Source organism: Vombatus ursinus, unplaced genomic scaffold (assembly GCF_900497805.2).
Source record: "Vombatus ursinus unplaced genomic scaffold, bare-nosed wombat genome assembly UNPS02014821.1, whole genome shotgun sequence".
Lineage (NCBI taxonomy): Eukaryota > Metazoa > Chordata > Mammalia > Diprotodontia > Vombatidae > Vombatus > Vombatus ursinus.
In genome coordinates this window covers 38,484,908-38,498,286 of record NW_020954599.1, presented here as the reverse complement: position 1 = coordinate 38,498,286, position 13,379 = coordinate 38,484,908, and the positions used below count along the sequence as shown (strand labels likewise).

Genomic DNA, 13,379 nt, shown 5'->3' with positions numbered 1-13,379 from the left:
CCCAATTGAGTGTGTATGTTATTCCTTCCTTAAGTCAAATCCTATGAGAATAAGATTCACTCATTCCCTCTCACCTTCCCCTGTTTCCCCTCCTCACATTTTTTAAAAATGTGTAGTCAATACTTCAGCTAATGAGATTGCCTTTTGGAGGGGGCGAAGTGGCCCCAGCTCCTATAGTGTAATGTCATTTGTTTAGCAAGTATGTGAGTGCTTACTCAGTCTGAAGTATTAGGTAGAGATTTCCTGTGTCTTTAAGCCAGAAAGTCATGAACTCTGCAATTGCTAGACTTTTCTATCAATCAATTTCTCTCCTATACCTTTTATAGACTTTTTAATGAATTTCTACTGAAGGTTCATGTAGGGTTGGTATTGAGTGAAAGAGTTATGGAAGCCTAAAGAAAAAAGCAATATACATGATGACCTGGACCTGGACTTAACCATCACAGGGATCTAGTGCAAGGAAAACACTGATATGTGGCAGGAAGAAAGTAATGACTGGAGGGCCTTTGGAATACTGGACAGCAACAGGAAAGGACCAACTGAGTAGAGTAGGCTAAGAAGACATTACAAAACATAAATAAGGGGTCACAAAAACACACCAAGACACCCAACATTCAGAGGGAAGAAGGAGAATCATAGTTTGTGGATGTTTGGCTATGAGATTGGTCAGGTCAAACAGTAGGTAGAGATACTTGACAGTCTCAGACAGGAAGAAAGATTCCATCTGGTTTTCTTATTTGTGATTTCTTAGGTCTTTAATTAAATCCATACTCCACCTTGTTGGTTTTCTCAATGGACTCTACAACATCTCTTCTGAGTTCTAAGAAAGTGGGGTCCCTTGTGGCACTCTCAATTATTTCAGGCCACAGTGGGTATCCTTCCTGTTTCTCTATGGTATAGCACTGGGGAATGTTATAGAATTCTGGCAGCCCTCCAAACTGCTTCCCCACTGTGTAGTAATTGAGGAATGTCCTCATGGCATTGTCAATGTCCCCAGTGAGGCTCCAAAATCATGGACATTAACTCTTTGTCCTGAAGCAGGATAGCTCCCTTGACCAGGTACTTGAAGTAGGAATCCATACTTGCATCAATGCCAGCATCCTGAGCCACCCACTTGTCCATCACCACATCAGTGTGGTTGCCTACCAGCTCAATATCTGACCAGCTTTTCAATAAGCCCTCCAGGGCCCTTCTGGCTGCATCCTCAAATATTGGGTCACCAGTGAGGCTACTTAGGGTGGCAAATTCTACAATGAAGGTCCCTATCCCAGTGATACATCTCACAGGAGTTTCTCCAGGATTCACACCATGCTTCAAGGTCACTGTTCCATATGGCATCCCCATAGGGGTCTGAAAAGCTGAAAGAAACTTTCAATCTGCCTCCTCAGCCATTCTCAGGAGAGGTCCAGAACAAGGCCATCCTGCCTTCACCTATACACCAGCCTTCTAAGACAGCAGGTGAGCCAACAGGAGGCCAACTACTACTCCAATGTTGATTTCAAACATGGAAGCATTGACATCGATATCAAAATCCACACTTTCCTGAAGCACATCAACAACTCTCTGGAATTCAGTAACATTTCCCAATATCAACAAGGTGTCCAGGGCATCATTGTCAGAGAAAATCTACCCCTGTAGTGGGCCAGATTGGGCACAGGGCCCAGACTTGTGCACATCGTGGTGCAAGGGCAGCAGCATGCAGAGGAGGCAGAGGGAGTAGAGCAGGCATGGGGCATAAGGCACAGGTGCTCTCAGCCTGGAGGCATAGCCCTGAAGCCACCTCCACTAAGCTTCCTATAGAAGAACTTTTAAAAAGACTTTAAAAATCAAATAAGAGAGATTGAGGAAATTAAAAAAAAATCCAAGAAAAACAAGGAGATTATGAAAAGAAAGTCAACCAAATAGAAAAGGAGATCCAGAAAGTTAAGGAAGAAAATAACTCCTTGAAAATTAGAATTGAGCAAGGGGAAGCCAACAAAGTTAAGAGAGACCAAGAAATAATGAAACAAAATATAAAGAATGCAAAAAAATAGAAGAGAATATAAAACATTTTATAACAAAAGCAACTGATTGAGAGAACAGATCAAGAAGAGAAAACATAATTGGACTACCTGAAAGCTATGACAAAAAGAAAAAGAATTTTGATACAATAATATAAGAAATAATTAAAGAAAATTGTCCTGACGCATTAGAACATGAGGAGAAAGTAGAAATAGAAGAAAATACACCAATCATCACCTGAAAGAGATTCTACGAGGAAAACCTACAGGAACATAATAGTCAAATTCCAAAACCCATAGTTCAAGGATAAAATATTACAAGCAATAAGAAAAAAAAAACAATTTAAATATGGTGGTGCCACAATTAGAATCACACAAGACTTAGTAGTAATGACACTAAAAGACTGCAGGTCTTAAAACACTATATATTGAAGAGCAAAAGAACCGGCGTTATGGCTGAAAATATCATACCCAGCAAAGTTAAGTATAATCCTAAATGAAAAAAAATTGACATTTAATGAATTGTCAGGCTTTCAGGATTTTGTTAAAAAGAACTGAACTTAATAGAAGATTTGACATACAAGATCCAAGAGAAATAGAGTACATATCAAAGACTAATTACAAAGGACTCAATTACTAATTGGGTAATTCATAAAAAAAGATTCAGTAGACCTGAGTATGATATGATTTTCAAATGCAAAACTATTTAGGAACAGGTAAAAATAGAAATTATCTTGTACAAATGAGGTCTGAGGGAAAAAACTAACAAAAAATGATTAGATGAGGGAGGAGGGCTGGTGATTCTGGAACCCTATTTCCATTGGGAATGCCTTTAAGAGAATAGAAGAGTATAAAAATCTTATAAATTCAGAAAGCAATAAGAGGCTAAGGAGATGGGGGGAGGATAAGAGAGGGATTTCTAGAAGAGAGGGTGAGGGATTAGGATAAGGGGAGGATAAATGAAGGGTTCTTAGATTAATGGAAATAGGAGTATAAAGGAAGGATCTTTGGCGGGGGGGTTGGTTAAGTAATAAGAGGTCAATGTAGGAGGTAGAAGTTAAGTAGTGCAGTCTAGAGCAATAAGAAATAAGAGATACACATAAATATAAAATAGAGATCAGGAGCAGAAGTTATTAGGTAGAAAAAAGTAGGGATAGTAATCATGACTTCAGACAAAGTTAAAGTTAAAATAGATTTAATCATGAGAAATATAGGGAAAGTACACTATATGTCAGCCATATTAATCAATATTGTTTTAAAATATTTAAAATAATTAGTAGAAGGGTGGAATATTGTTGTGGTGTAGGAAATGATGAGTTGGTGAACTTAGAAAAATATGGAAAGAACAGGACTTGTGAAGGAAGAGGTTATCCTTCCTCAGAGAGACAGGGGATAAATAAGTATAGTACAATCTTGCATAGATGTATATATGTCTCTATATGATTATAGATATCTAAGTATATATATATATGTGTGTGTGTACATATATGTGGATGTATGTATATATCTTTTTGTGTATATATGTATGCTTGTATATTTGTATATATATGTGTGTGCATATATTTATATGCATATCTATATATCTAAATGCACACACACAAAGATATATACATACATGCACACATATGTCTGCATTTAACTGAACCTTCTTGGGGACAGGGGGGAGCACAGCACAAAAAGAAAACTTACAAGGTAACAAAGATCAACAGCTCTGAACACAATACATTTTATTTATTATATAGACTTTCTTGAAATAGAAATTTATTGCTATATATTTTGAATCCTCTCAAGTTCTGCTCTGCACATGGCAATACTTTTTTATCTTTCCTTATTTTGTATTTAAGTTTTAATATTTAAGTATATATTTCTTTTTTATTTTTATTGTCTCTTTAAGTTTTTTGTATTTAAGTTTAAAATAATTTAATGGGTTTATATAAGTGTTCAATTTTTTCTTCTGTTAATCTGAGCAATTTGTATTTCTGTAAACATTCATCCATTTCACTTGGATTGTCACTTTTCTGGCCTATAATTGGGCAAAAAAAAATAACCTCCTAAATATTGCTTTAATTTCCTTTTTGTTGTGGGTGAATTTACCCTTTTCATTTTTGATCCTGGTAATTTGGTTTTACTCTTTTTTTAAACAAAATTAACCAATAATTTACCTATTTTTTCATAAAACTATCTTCTAGTTTTATTTATTAGTTCAATGATTTTCACTTTCAATTTTATTAATCACTCTTTTGATATTCCAGATTTCCAAATTGATGTATGAATACAGAATTTTTATAGTCTTTTTTTTTTAGTTGTCCGAACAAGTCATTGGTTTGCACTTTCAATATTTTATTGATCTAGGCATTGAGAGATACAAAATTTCTCCTAAGTAATGCTTTGGCCACATCCCATAAATTTTGGAAGGTTGTCTCATTGTTGTCATTATCTTTACTGAAATTATTGATTGCTTCTATGATTTGTTCTTTGAGCTATTAATTCTTTAGGATTAAATTATTTAGTTTCACTTAATCTCTCTTGCCATGGCTATTAATTAGATGAAATTTTTATTGCATTATGATCTGAAAATCGTGCATTTAATATGTCTACTTTTCTGCATTTGATTATTAGGGTTTTTCTGCTTTTGATTATGAGGTTTTTATGCCCTAATATGTGGATAATTTTGTCTAGGTGTCATGTACCACTGAGAAAAAGGTTTATTCTTTTCTATTTATATTCAATTTTCTCCAGATATTTATCATATCTAACTTTTCTAAAATTCTACTCATCTTCTTAACTTCTTTCTTTTTTTATTTTGTGGTTAGATGTGTCTAGTTCTGATAAGGAAAAGCTGAGGTCCCCTGCTAGTATAGTTTTACAATCCATTTCCTCCTGTAACTCATTTAACATTTTCTTTAAGGTTTTGGATACCGTACCATTGATGCCTATGTTTAATACTGATATGACTTCATTATCTATGGTATATTTTAGGCAGATATAATTTCCCTGCTTAGCTCTTTTAATTAGGTATATATATATTTTAAATTTTGCTTTGTCTGAGATCAAGATTGCTACCCTTGCCCTTTTAACTTCAACTAAGGTATAATAGATTCTGCTCCAAACCCTTACTTTAATTTGTTTGTGTATCTCTGTTTCCAGTCTGTTGTAAACAACATATTGTTGGATTCTGATTTTTAACACACTCTGCTTATCTGCCTCCATTTTATGTGTGAAATCACTCATTCACATTCACAGTTATTATCACTACCTGTTTCCCTCCATCCTATTTTCCCCATTTATCCTTCTTGTTCTCTCTCTCTTTTTACTGTGTCCCTGCACTAAAGTCTGCTTTGCTTCTGACTCCTGAATTCCCCAATCTGCACTGCATTCTATCACCTGCCCTTCCCTCATACCCTCCTGTCCAACTTCCTCTGGGGCAAGATAGATTTCAATGTCTAACTGAGAGTATATGCTTTTCCCATTTTCAGCCAATTCTGATGACAGTAAGGTTCAAGAACTACCTGCCACCATTCTTCATCCCCTCCACCTTAAAAGCTATTTCTTTCCTGTGCTCTTTTTTTAGATAATTTACTCAATTCAACCTCTCCCTTCCCCTTCCCCCAATTCTTCACTCTTTCTCATCCCTTAATTTTATTATTTTTAAGACATCATCCAATAATAGTCAATTTACATTCACATTTATGCCTTCTATCTATATAAACTCCTGTTACTTGCTCTAATAATTTTAAAGTTCTTAGGAGTCAAAAGTGTTATCTTTCCATGTAGGAATGTAAACAATTTACATTTTTTGAATCTCATGATTTCCCTTTCCTGTGTACCTTTTCATGCTCCTATTGAGACTTGTATTTGAAAGTCAAAGTCTCTATTTAGTTCTGATTTTTTCATCAAGAATGTTTGAAAGTCCTCTAATTGAATATCTATTTTCCCCCTGAAGGATTATATTCAATTCTGCTGGGTAGGTTATTTCTGGTTGTAATACTTGCACATTTGTCATTTGGAATATCACATTCCAAGCCCTCTGATTCTTTAATGTTAAAGCTGCTAACGGCTGACTGTAGCTCCAACTATCTTTGAATTGTTTCTTTCTGGCTGTTTACTATGTCTTCCCCTTGACCCAACATCTCTGGAATTTTGCTCTTTATTGCTGTGTGTTTTCATTTGGGATGTCCTTCAGGAGATGGTCAATGAATTTTTTTTTTAAATTTCCCTTTTACTCTCTTTTTCTAGGTTATCAGAGCAGTTTTCCTTAATAATTTCTTGAACTATGATATCTAGGCTCTTTTTTTTTAATCATGAATTTCAGGTAGTCCAATAGTATTTAAATTATCTCTCTTCAAACTGTTATCCAACGAGATATTTCACATTTTTCTTTATTCTTTTGACTTTGTTTAATTGTTTCTTGATGTCTCATAGAACAATTAACTTCCACTTGCCCAAGTCTTATTTTTAAGAAATTATTTTCTTCAGTGAATTTTTGTACTTCCTTTTCCATTTGGTCAGTTCTATTTTTTAAGGAGTTCTCCTCTTCAGTGGAATTTTGTGTTTTGTTGTTTTTTTTTTTTTTTTTGCTATTTGGTTAATTCTATTTTTGAAGGTGTTATTTTCTTCAGTATTTTTTTTTCTGCCTCATTTACCAAAATGCTAAATCTATTTTCACAATTTTATTGCATCATTCTCGTTTCTTTCCCCAAGTCTTCCTCTATTTCTTTTATTTTGAAAACTCTTTATGAGCTCTTCCAGGAATTATTTTTGGACTTGTGTTCAATTCACATTTTTCACTGAAGCTGTGCATGTCATTCTTTTGACTTTTTTGTCTTCTTCTGAATGTGTTGTTTGATATTTCCTGTCACTGTTGTTACCTTCTATGGCCAAGTTCTTTTATTGTTTACTCATTTTTTTAGCTTATTTCTTGATTTATTACTTTTTGTCAAAGTTGAGTTCTGTATCTGGTGTAAAGGGCTCACTATCCCAAATTTCATTCCTTTCTTGCTGCTGTTTTCAGAGCCAGTTCTAAGGGTTCTATAAGTTTTATGTTCTTCCAAGGTGAGATGATCTAAGGAGAGGTGTGGGTAATGCTCTCCTGGCCTGTGTTCTGATCTGTGATTGACCACAAAGACTTTTCTTTACCCTGGAACTTTCACCACGGTCCTCGAAGCCCAAAGCCCTATTAAGTTAGCTATGGGACTGTGACCCAGATCTGTGTGTGGGAAATGCAAAAGATTCCTGCACCTAGTGCTCCCAAAGGGAGCCCTGCAATTGCCTTTTGGCTAGTTGTTCAACTTCCTTAACAGTTGCTGCTACTGATGAACTGCCTTCAAGGCCTACTGCTATTGGCCTGGCATATCCTGTTCCGTGCATTCTTTATTGCGCTCTAGGTCTGACCACCACTGTGCCGAGACAGACCTTTCCTACAATCCTCCTAAATTGCCCTAGACTAGAAAATTTTTCATCTTGACCTTTTGTTGATTCTGCCACTCCAGAGTTCCATATAAGCCATTATTTTTATGTTGATTAGAGGGAAATTTGGGAAAGCTCAGTTGAGTCCTTGACTTTACGCTGCCATCTTAGCTCCTGCCTTACATGCCCTTTAATGTTTGATAAACTAGAACAAAGGATTGACTATCCTAGGGTAGTTTTAGCCATCATAAAATATTCTCCTTCCCCCATCCCAATCCCTAATGGCAGTAGCTCTGCTGCTGTAAGTATCAATTTTAAATTGTAACTGTCCAATCATGTATTCATTTAAATCCACCTTTCACAATCTCTGTTAAGGCCTTGTTCCTTGTTAATACGGCCCTGTTTCTTTAACAGGGACGGTGAAATTAGTTCTTTTTTTGTCACGGCTGGGCAGTCAATATGGCGTCTTAAAGAGAAATGGGTATTGGAACTCTACTCTAAGAACTCATCCTGAAATCCCAACACTGCTCCTTTCTGGGAATATAACTTGAATAAGCCACAACACTTCTTTAAACTTTAGTTTCCTTTTCTGCAAAATAAATGTAAGGATTTTACAACTCACCTTTTATTTCTTCTGAGAATAAGAAATGAGAAATTACATTTGTAGTCCAGTAGAATTTTAATGTTTTTATTCTTTTTACTCATTTTTGCATATGGAATATATTATATATTACTTCTGGGACAAATTTGTTGCACATACATACTATCTGTACTAGATATATATTCTACTGGGCAAGCTATTCAAGATATCCAAAAAATGACTGTTGACATGTAAGCAAGAGATCCTTCATCCATTTGGTTTACTCTGTGTGAATGAGTGGTGGGCCAAATTTCTTTGATTGCTTACAGATGTCTTCCAGAAGACTCTCCACTGTTTTGGGGTCTTGAGACAATCAGTACAGTCACATGCAAATGAGATTTTAAGGACTTTACCTTCCAAGATGAACCCCTCTTTGATCTTGACTGTTCATTGCAATAACTCCACCACAATGGTAAATGCCTTTGGCAATCACTGCCTGATGTTTATGACTGGAAGGTAGGTGGAAGGGATTAATTTTATCATTATATATTTCAAGGAATGTTGGATTATTTTGACATATGAAAGTTAGATACCTTTTTTTTTAAGTAGTCCAATGTTTGCTATCAAAGTTAAATGAAAACAGCTGACTGAATTGTTCTCTGGGAGTAAGAAAACTTTAACTAATGGTAAGATTCCTATGAAATCAAAGATGTATTTTAAAAATAATAATATGTAACCATTGTTATTCTATAGCAGGCCTGCACAACATACACCCTATCAGCCACTTTTGGCCAAAGGATTTCAGGTGGCCCTTGAAAAATGTAGGGTTGCCACTGTGCACTCTCATCTTTGGCATATAACCTATGGCAACCTACTGTCATCAGTCTGTGTCTAGTCTAACTTGTCATGTGACCCATAGCAACTAATCATTATCTGTCTGTCTCTAGTCTAACCTATCTACAACTCGAAGAAGTTTACAAGTTGTGCAGGTCTGGTCTATAGCTACAAGACATAGAATATAACAACACCTTAATAACTAAAATTGAGTATCACATAAAGGACAATGGAGAAACATGCAGTGGAGATAAACATGCTTCAATGTGTAACCACCAAAGATTCTAAAGAATAAGAGTAAAAGAGCTCATCAAGGAATTTTGTGTGGGAAGTGATGACATGTTGCTCACATAAGAATGAAAGATGACAATTGAATACCCAGATTGTTCCACTGATAGCCTTGTGATAGATAAAAGAAGGTAGCATATAGGGCGGTAACAAACTCTTAGGAGGAAATGGACAAGAGTCTATCAGAATGGGAAGGTATTGATTGGATTTTGATATATTGGAGGGAATTTCTAAATTGATGAGACCCCAGATCCATTTGGACATACGTTACTTCCATAGAACCATGATCATATCAAAGTGAGTATTAGTTCCCAAAGAGCAGATCACAATCCATTAATGTCTTGTTACCCTATGCAGTTCTTGTTTTCATCCTAGAAATCCTCCCGAAATCATACCCACTATTTAGCACAGTGCCTGGTATATAGTGGGTACTTTAAAAAAGTTTATCGACTAGTGGACTAGCCATATTCTTCTTTGTTTTAAGGGTTAGTGTATCCATAGAATTCATTGCTGAGTGACAATCTACTAAACACATGCCTTTCCTTATTTTGGAAGCATATTTTAAAAAATCCTTTTTTTTAGTGTTTCTGGAAATATTAAGAAACATATTTCTTCCATCTAAACATGTTTTTCAGATATCCTGATTTGATGGTAGAATAAGGATGGAAAGATGGCTGATGGGTATAAATGAACCAGAAACTTACTATGCTGAGAGTTTCAAGAAGTGCCATAAAAAGAAATAATCAGGGTCACATAGGACCAGAAAAATCATTTGATGGATCATAAGGCAAAGGCAAGAGTAAGTGAGAGAAATAAAGTATAGAGAGGCCTACAGAAATCCTTCATAGAGGATTTCTTTACAAAACATGAGTAAGAATCACATAAAAAAATTCAGGTGGTATGCAATCCATACCAATGCAGTGAATATTCTCATTGTAGTTACCAGCTGCACCAAAGTATTGAAGCATCATCTTTTGGCCTGTCATGTTTTACATATTTTTTTTTGCCTACGTAATGGGGTTAAGTGACTTGTCCAGGGAAACACAACTAGTAAGTGTCAAGTGTCTGAGGCCCAATTTAAACTCAGGTCCTCCTGACTCCAGGGCCAGTGCTCTATCCACTGCGCCATCTAGCTACCCCCTACATACTTGTTTTGTAGTGCTAATCAGAACTCATACAGTTTTAGTATTTGAAAATGAATCCTTGTTTTGCCATTTAGGTTTGTTAAGATAATAAATTTCTAAGGGAAAAAAATATCTAAGCCACATTTTCTACTCCACCTTCGCCATTCCCTCCTCAAAAAATTTATGATACATCCATCTACTAAAACTTGATGTCTAATTTATTTCAATTCATTCTAACCTCAGAGACAAAGAGACATTGTACTTTTAATAGCAAATTCATTTACTATCTCAAATAATATTTATCACTTTAAATTTGCATTGTGTATTGGACTACACTACAAAATATTTATTATCCTTTTACCGCTTCTAATGAGCTTGTCTCTAATGAGATCCCACAGAGCTTTAAACTGCTGGCCCAAGCATTGCTCTTGGCTGAAGAAATTAGGCCCAGAGAATTAAATGGTCTAATTTAGTGATGCATAGGAAAAAAAAAAGTACAGGCACCAACATAATGAAATATGGAGACCTTTAACTGTTATTGATACAGTCAGAAAGATCAAACTAGTTTTGCAAATCAAATAATATGCAATAACTATAAAATTGGTATTTAATTGCATTTTGGATCAACAATTAAAAACAAATGTCTTAATAAAAAAAGTTCTTCACTCTCTTGAGCTATAAATAATATTGAATACTTGATCTTCTTTAAGGGGATTGTATAAAAGTTACTCTTAATCATGAAAAAATAGGCACAAATAAGATTTATATCTAGATGGGAATTTTTTATATCTTAAAAGTAATAGAAATGTGAACTCCTAACACATGGTCTGTGGCATAAAAATGTTCATTAATGTATATTTCAAAATCTCATTAGTTAAAACTTTTTTTTTTACTTCATTTAAAAACAGCATTTGACAAGACACTTCCCTGAAAGGCAACATAGTATCCTAGGCTTAACTAGCAGGATTCACTTTAAAGGAACACAATATTCACTTCTTCGTAGAAAACCATATATTTTGTTACTACATCACCTGAACATCTTACAGAATGTTCTGGTTTACAAGATGCCTTCCACATAACAACCCTGAGAGGTGCATAGCAAAATGATTCCTACCCCAATTATTGGTGAGGAAGCAAATGTTTAAGTTAAGTATTAAGTGACTTGACGACAGTAACACAGCTAAGAACTGTTGAGCAAACGCTCAAAACTATGTCTTAGGATTCTAATACCAGGACTTGTCTCTGTGGCACCACTATGCTATCCATTCATTCAACAAATATTTAACACCTATTATATGTAATTTATTGTGTTAGGTAATGGGGTGGGGGTGAATAATAATAATAAATATAATAAATATATTATAATATATACACATATATATTATATTTATAATATAAATACAAAATAAATATAACATGGTCTTTGTCTTCAAACTATTCATAACATTTTATTTTATGCATTTAAAACTTTCTGAGAAGGGGTCCATAATCTGCACCATAGAGACAAAATAATCAATGACCCCTCAACTCATTTAAAAATCCTGAAATAGATTATAAATCATCATGTAATGTTTAGCAAAAGGGCTACAGGACCTCAACAACAAATGGTAATTGACTAAACTGAATTGAGTTCCTTTAAAACATCTTCCTAAAATTTCAGAAATCAAACTGTACTAATTATGATATTTTGAATGAATAAATGCAAAAAATTGCAAAAATTATGGAATTACCTTGCTAATCAATATCAAGAAGCTATAGGTTACAGGGTAACCAGAAGATCCTGTATAAGACCACTTGATTTTACTATCTTATGTAAACATAGGTCTTTCCAGACAATGCTGGTCTGAACGATTTTGACAGTGTACAGTATACATAGCGCAAGAGTCTAGGAAAGTGTGGTGCCTTATTATTTGCACTTCTCAATATTCTTTCATGTTCTGTGTTCTCTTTGGATAATTTGCATACTTGTCATATGGTGATCACTGCATTGTATGCTCTGTAATGGCAAGGTTCTTTTTTTTTTTCTATTCCTGATAGAGACCATCATATAACATGTTCTCAATAGATATTTGTTGAATAATAGCATTGAAAATATAAAAAAGGAAATATGCTTACTTTACTTATTGTGAAACCTTTGGTAACCACAGAAAATCCAAAATTCTAATTTTAATAAAATATAGGATTTATATTCACAAAGATTATCCTCTAATTCTTTGACATGGAAATATATTGGTAAATTTTCTTGGGAAAACAAAAGGGAGACATTTGAAACCTGCACTAAATTCAGCTGGCATCACAGAAAGTTTTTGTCTGCTCCTTCCTAAAAATAATACTCCTAAGCCATGGGTCACAGAATAAATACTGGCAAAGCAAAACCAATCACCAGAAAAAAACAAACATTTGAACTTGAAATAAAAGAAGCTTTGCATATATGCCTGGGAAGAAATCCATTGATTAAAACAAATTACATCTCCATTCTCTAGGTTGAATCGCTGTCCAGAACAAACAGAGAATAATCCACAGTGAGAAGGAAATCTCACAGAATGCTCCACTTGGAGGAACATCAATACAAATATCACATTCCTCAAAATTAACTCTGAACTCCAAATAATACAAAACCAAAAAACAAACAATGAAGAAACAGCATTGAGTATGAGATAGGAGGATTGAGGCAAAAAAAATGTTCCTTAATAACTTTTATCTAAAGTAACTAGAATTTGGAAAGTACAATATTAGAAATCCACTGAAGAGAATGTTCAGATTTCCTGAAGGATATATTTTCACTATTTGAGATCTCTTCTCAAATTGAATTCCTTTATATCTTGATTTCTTGCCAAGCATGGTGGTATATGAATATAATTCCTTATACTTGAGAGGCTGAGGCTGGTCGATCACTTGAGCTTGGGAATTCTGAGCTACAATGGGTTAAAGTGAATGGAGTGTCCATAATAAGTCTAGCAACAATATGGTGAACCCCTGAGAGTAGAGGGACACCAAGAGGGACAGCACTTACGCAGGGATGAACTGGTCTAGATTAGAAATGGAGCAAGTCAATGTGTGTTAATCAGTTTGCTGGCCAAACCTGTGAGTGTCCACTGCACTTCCAGACTCAGTTAAGGAATACCATATTTGAAGGTAGATAGATAG

General features: G+C 34.8%; 1 pseudogene; it reads right to left on the bottom strand.

The window, feature by feature from the left end:
• LOC114024448 overlaps nucleotides 1–10,094 on the bottom strand; it is a 123,813-nt pseudogene extending 113,719 nt beyond the window's left edge.
• Between the last annotated feature and the right edge of the window lie 3,285 nt (nucleotides 10,095–13,379).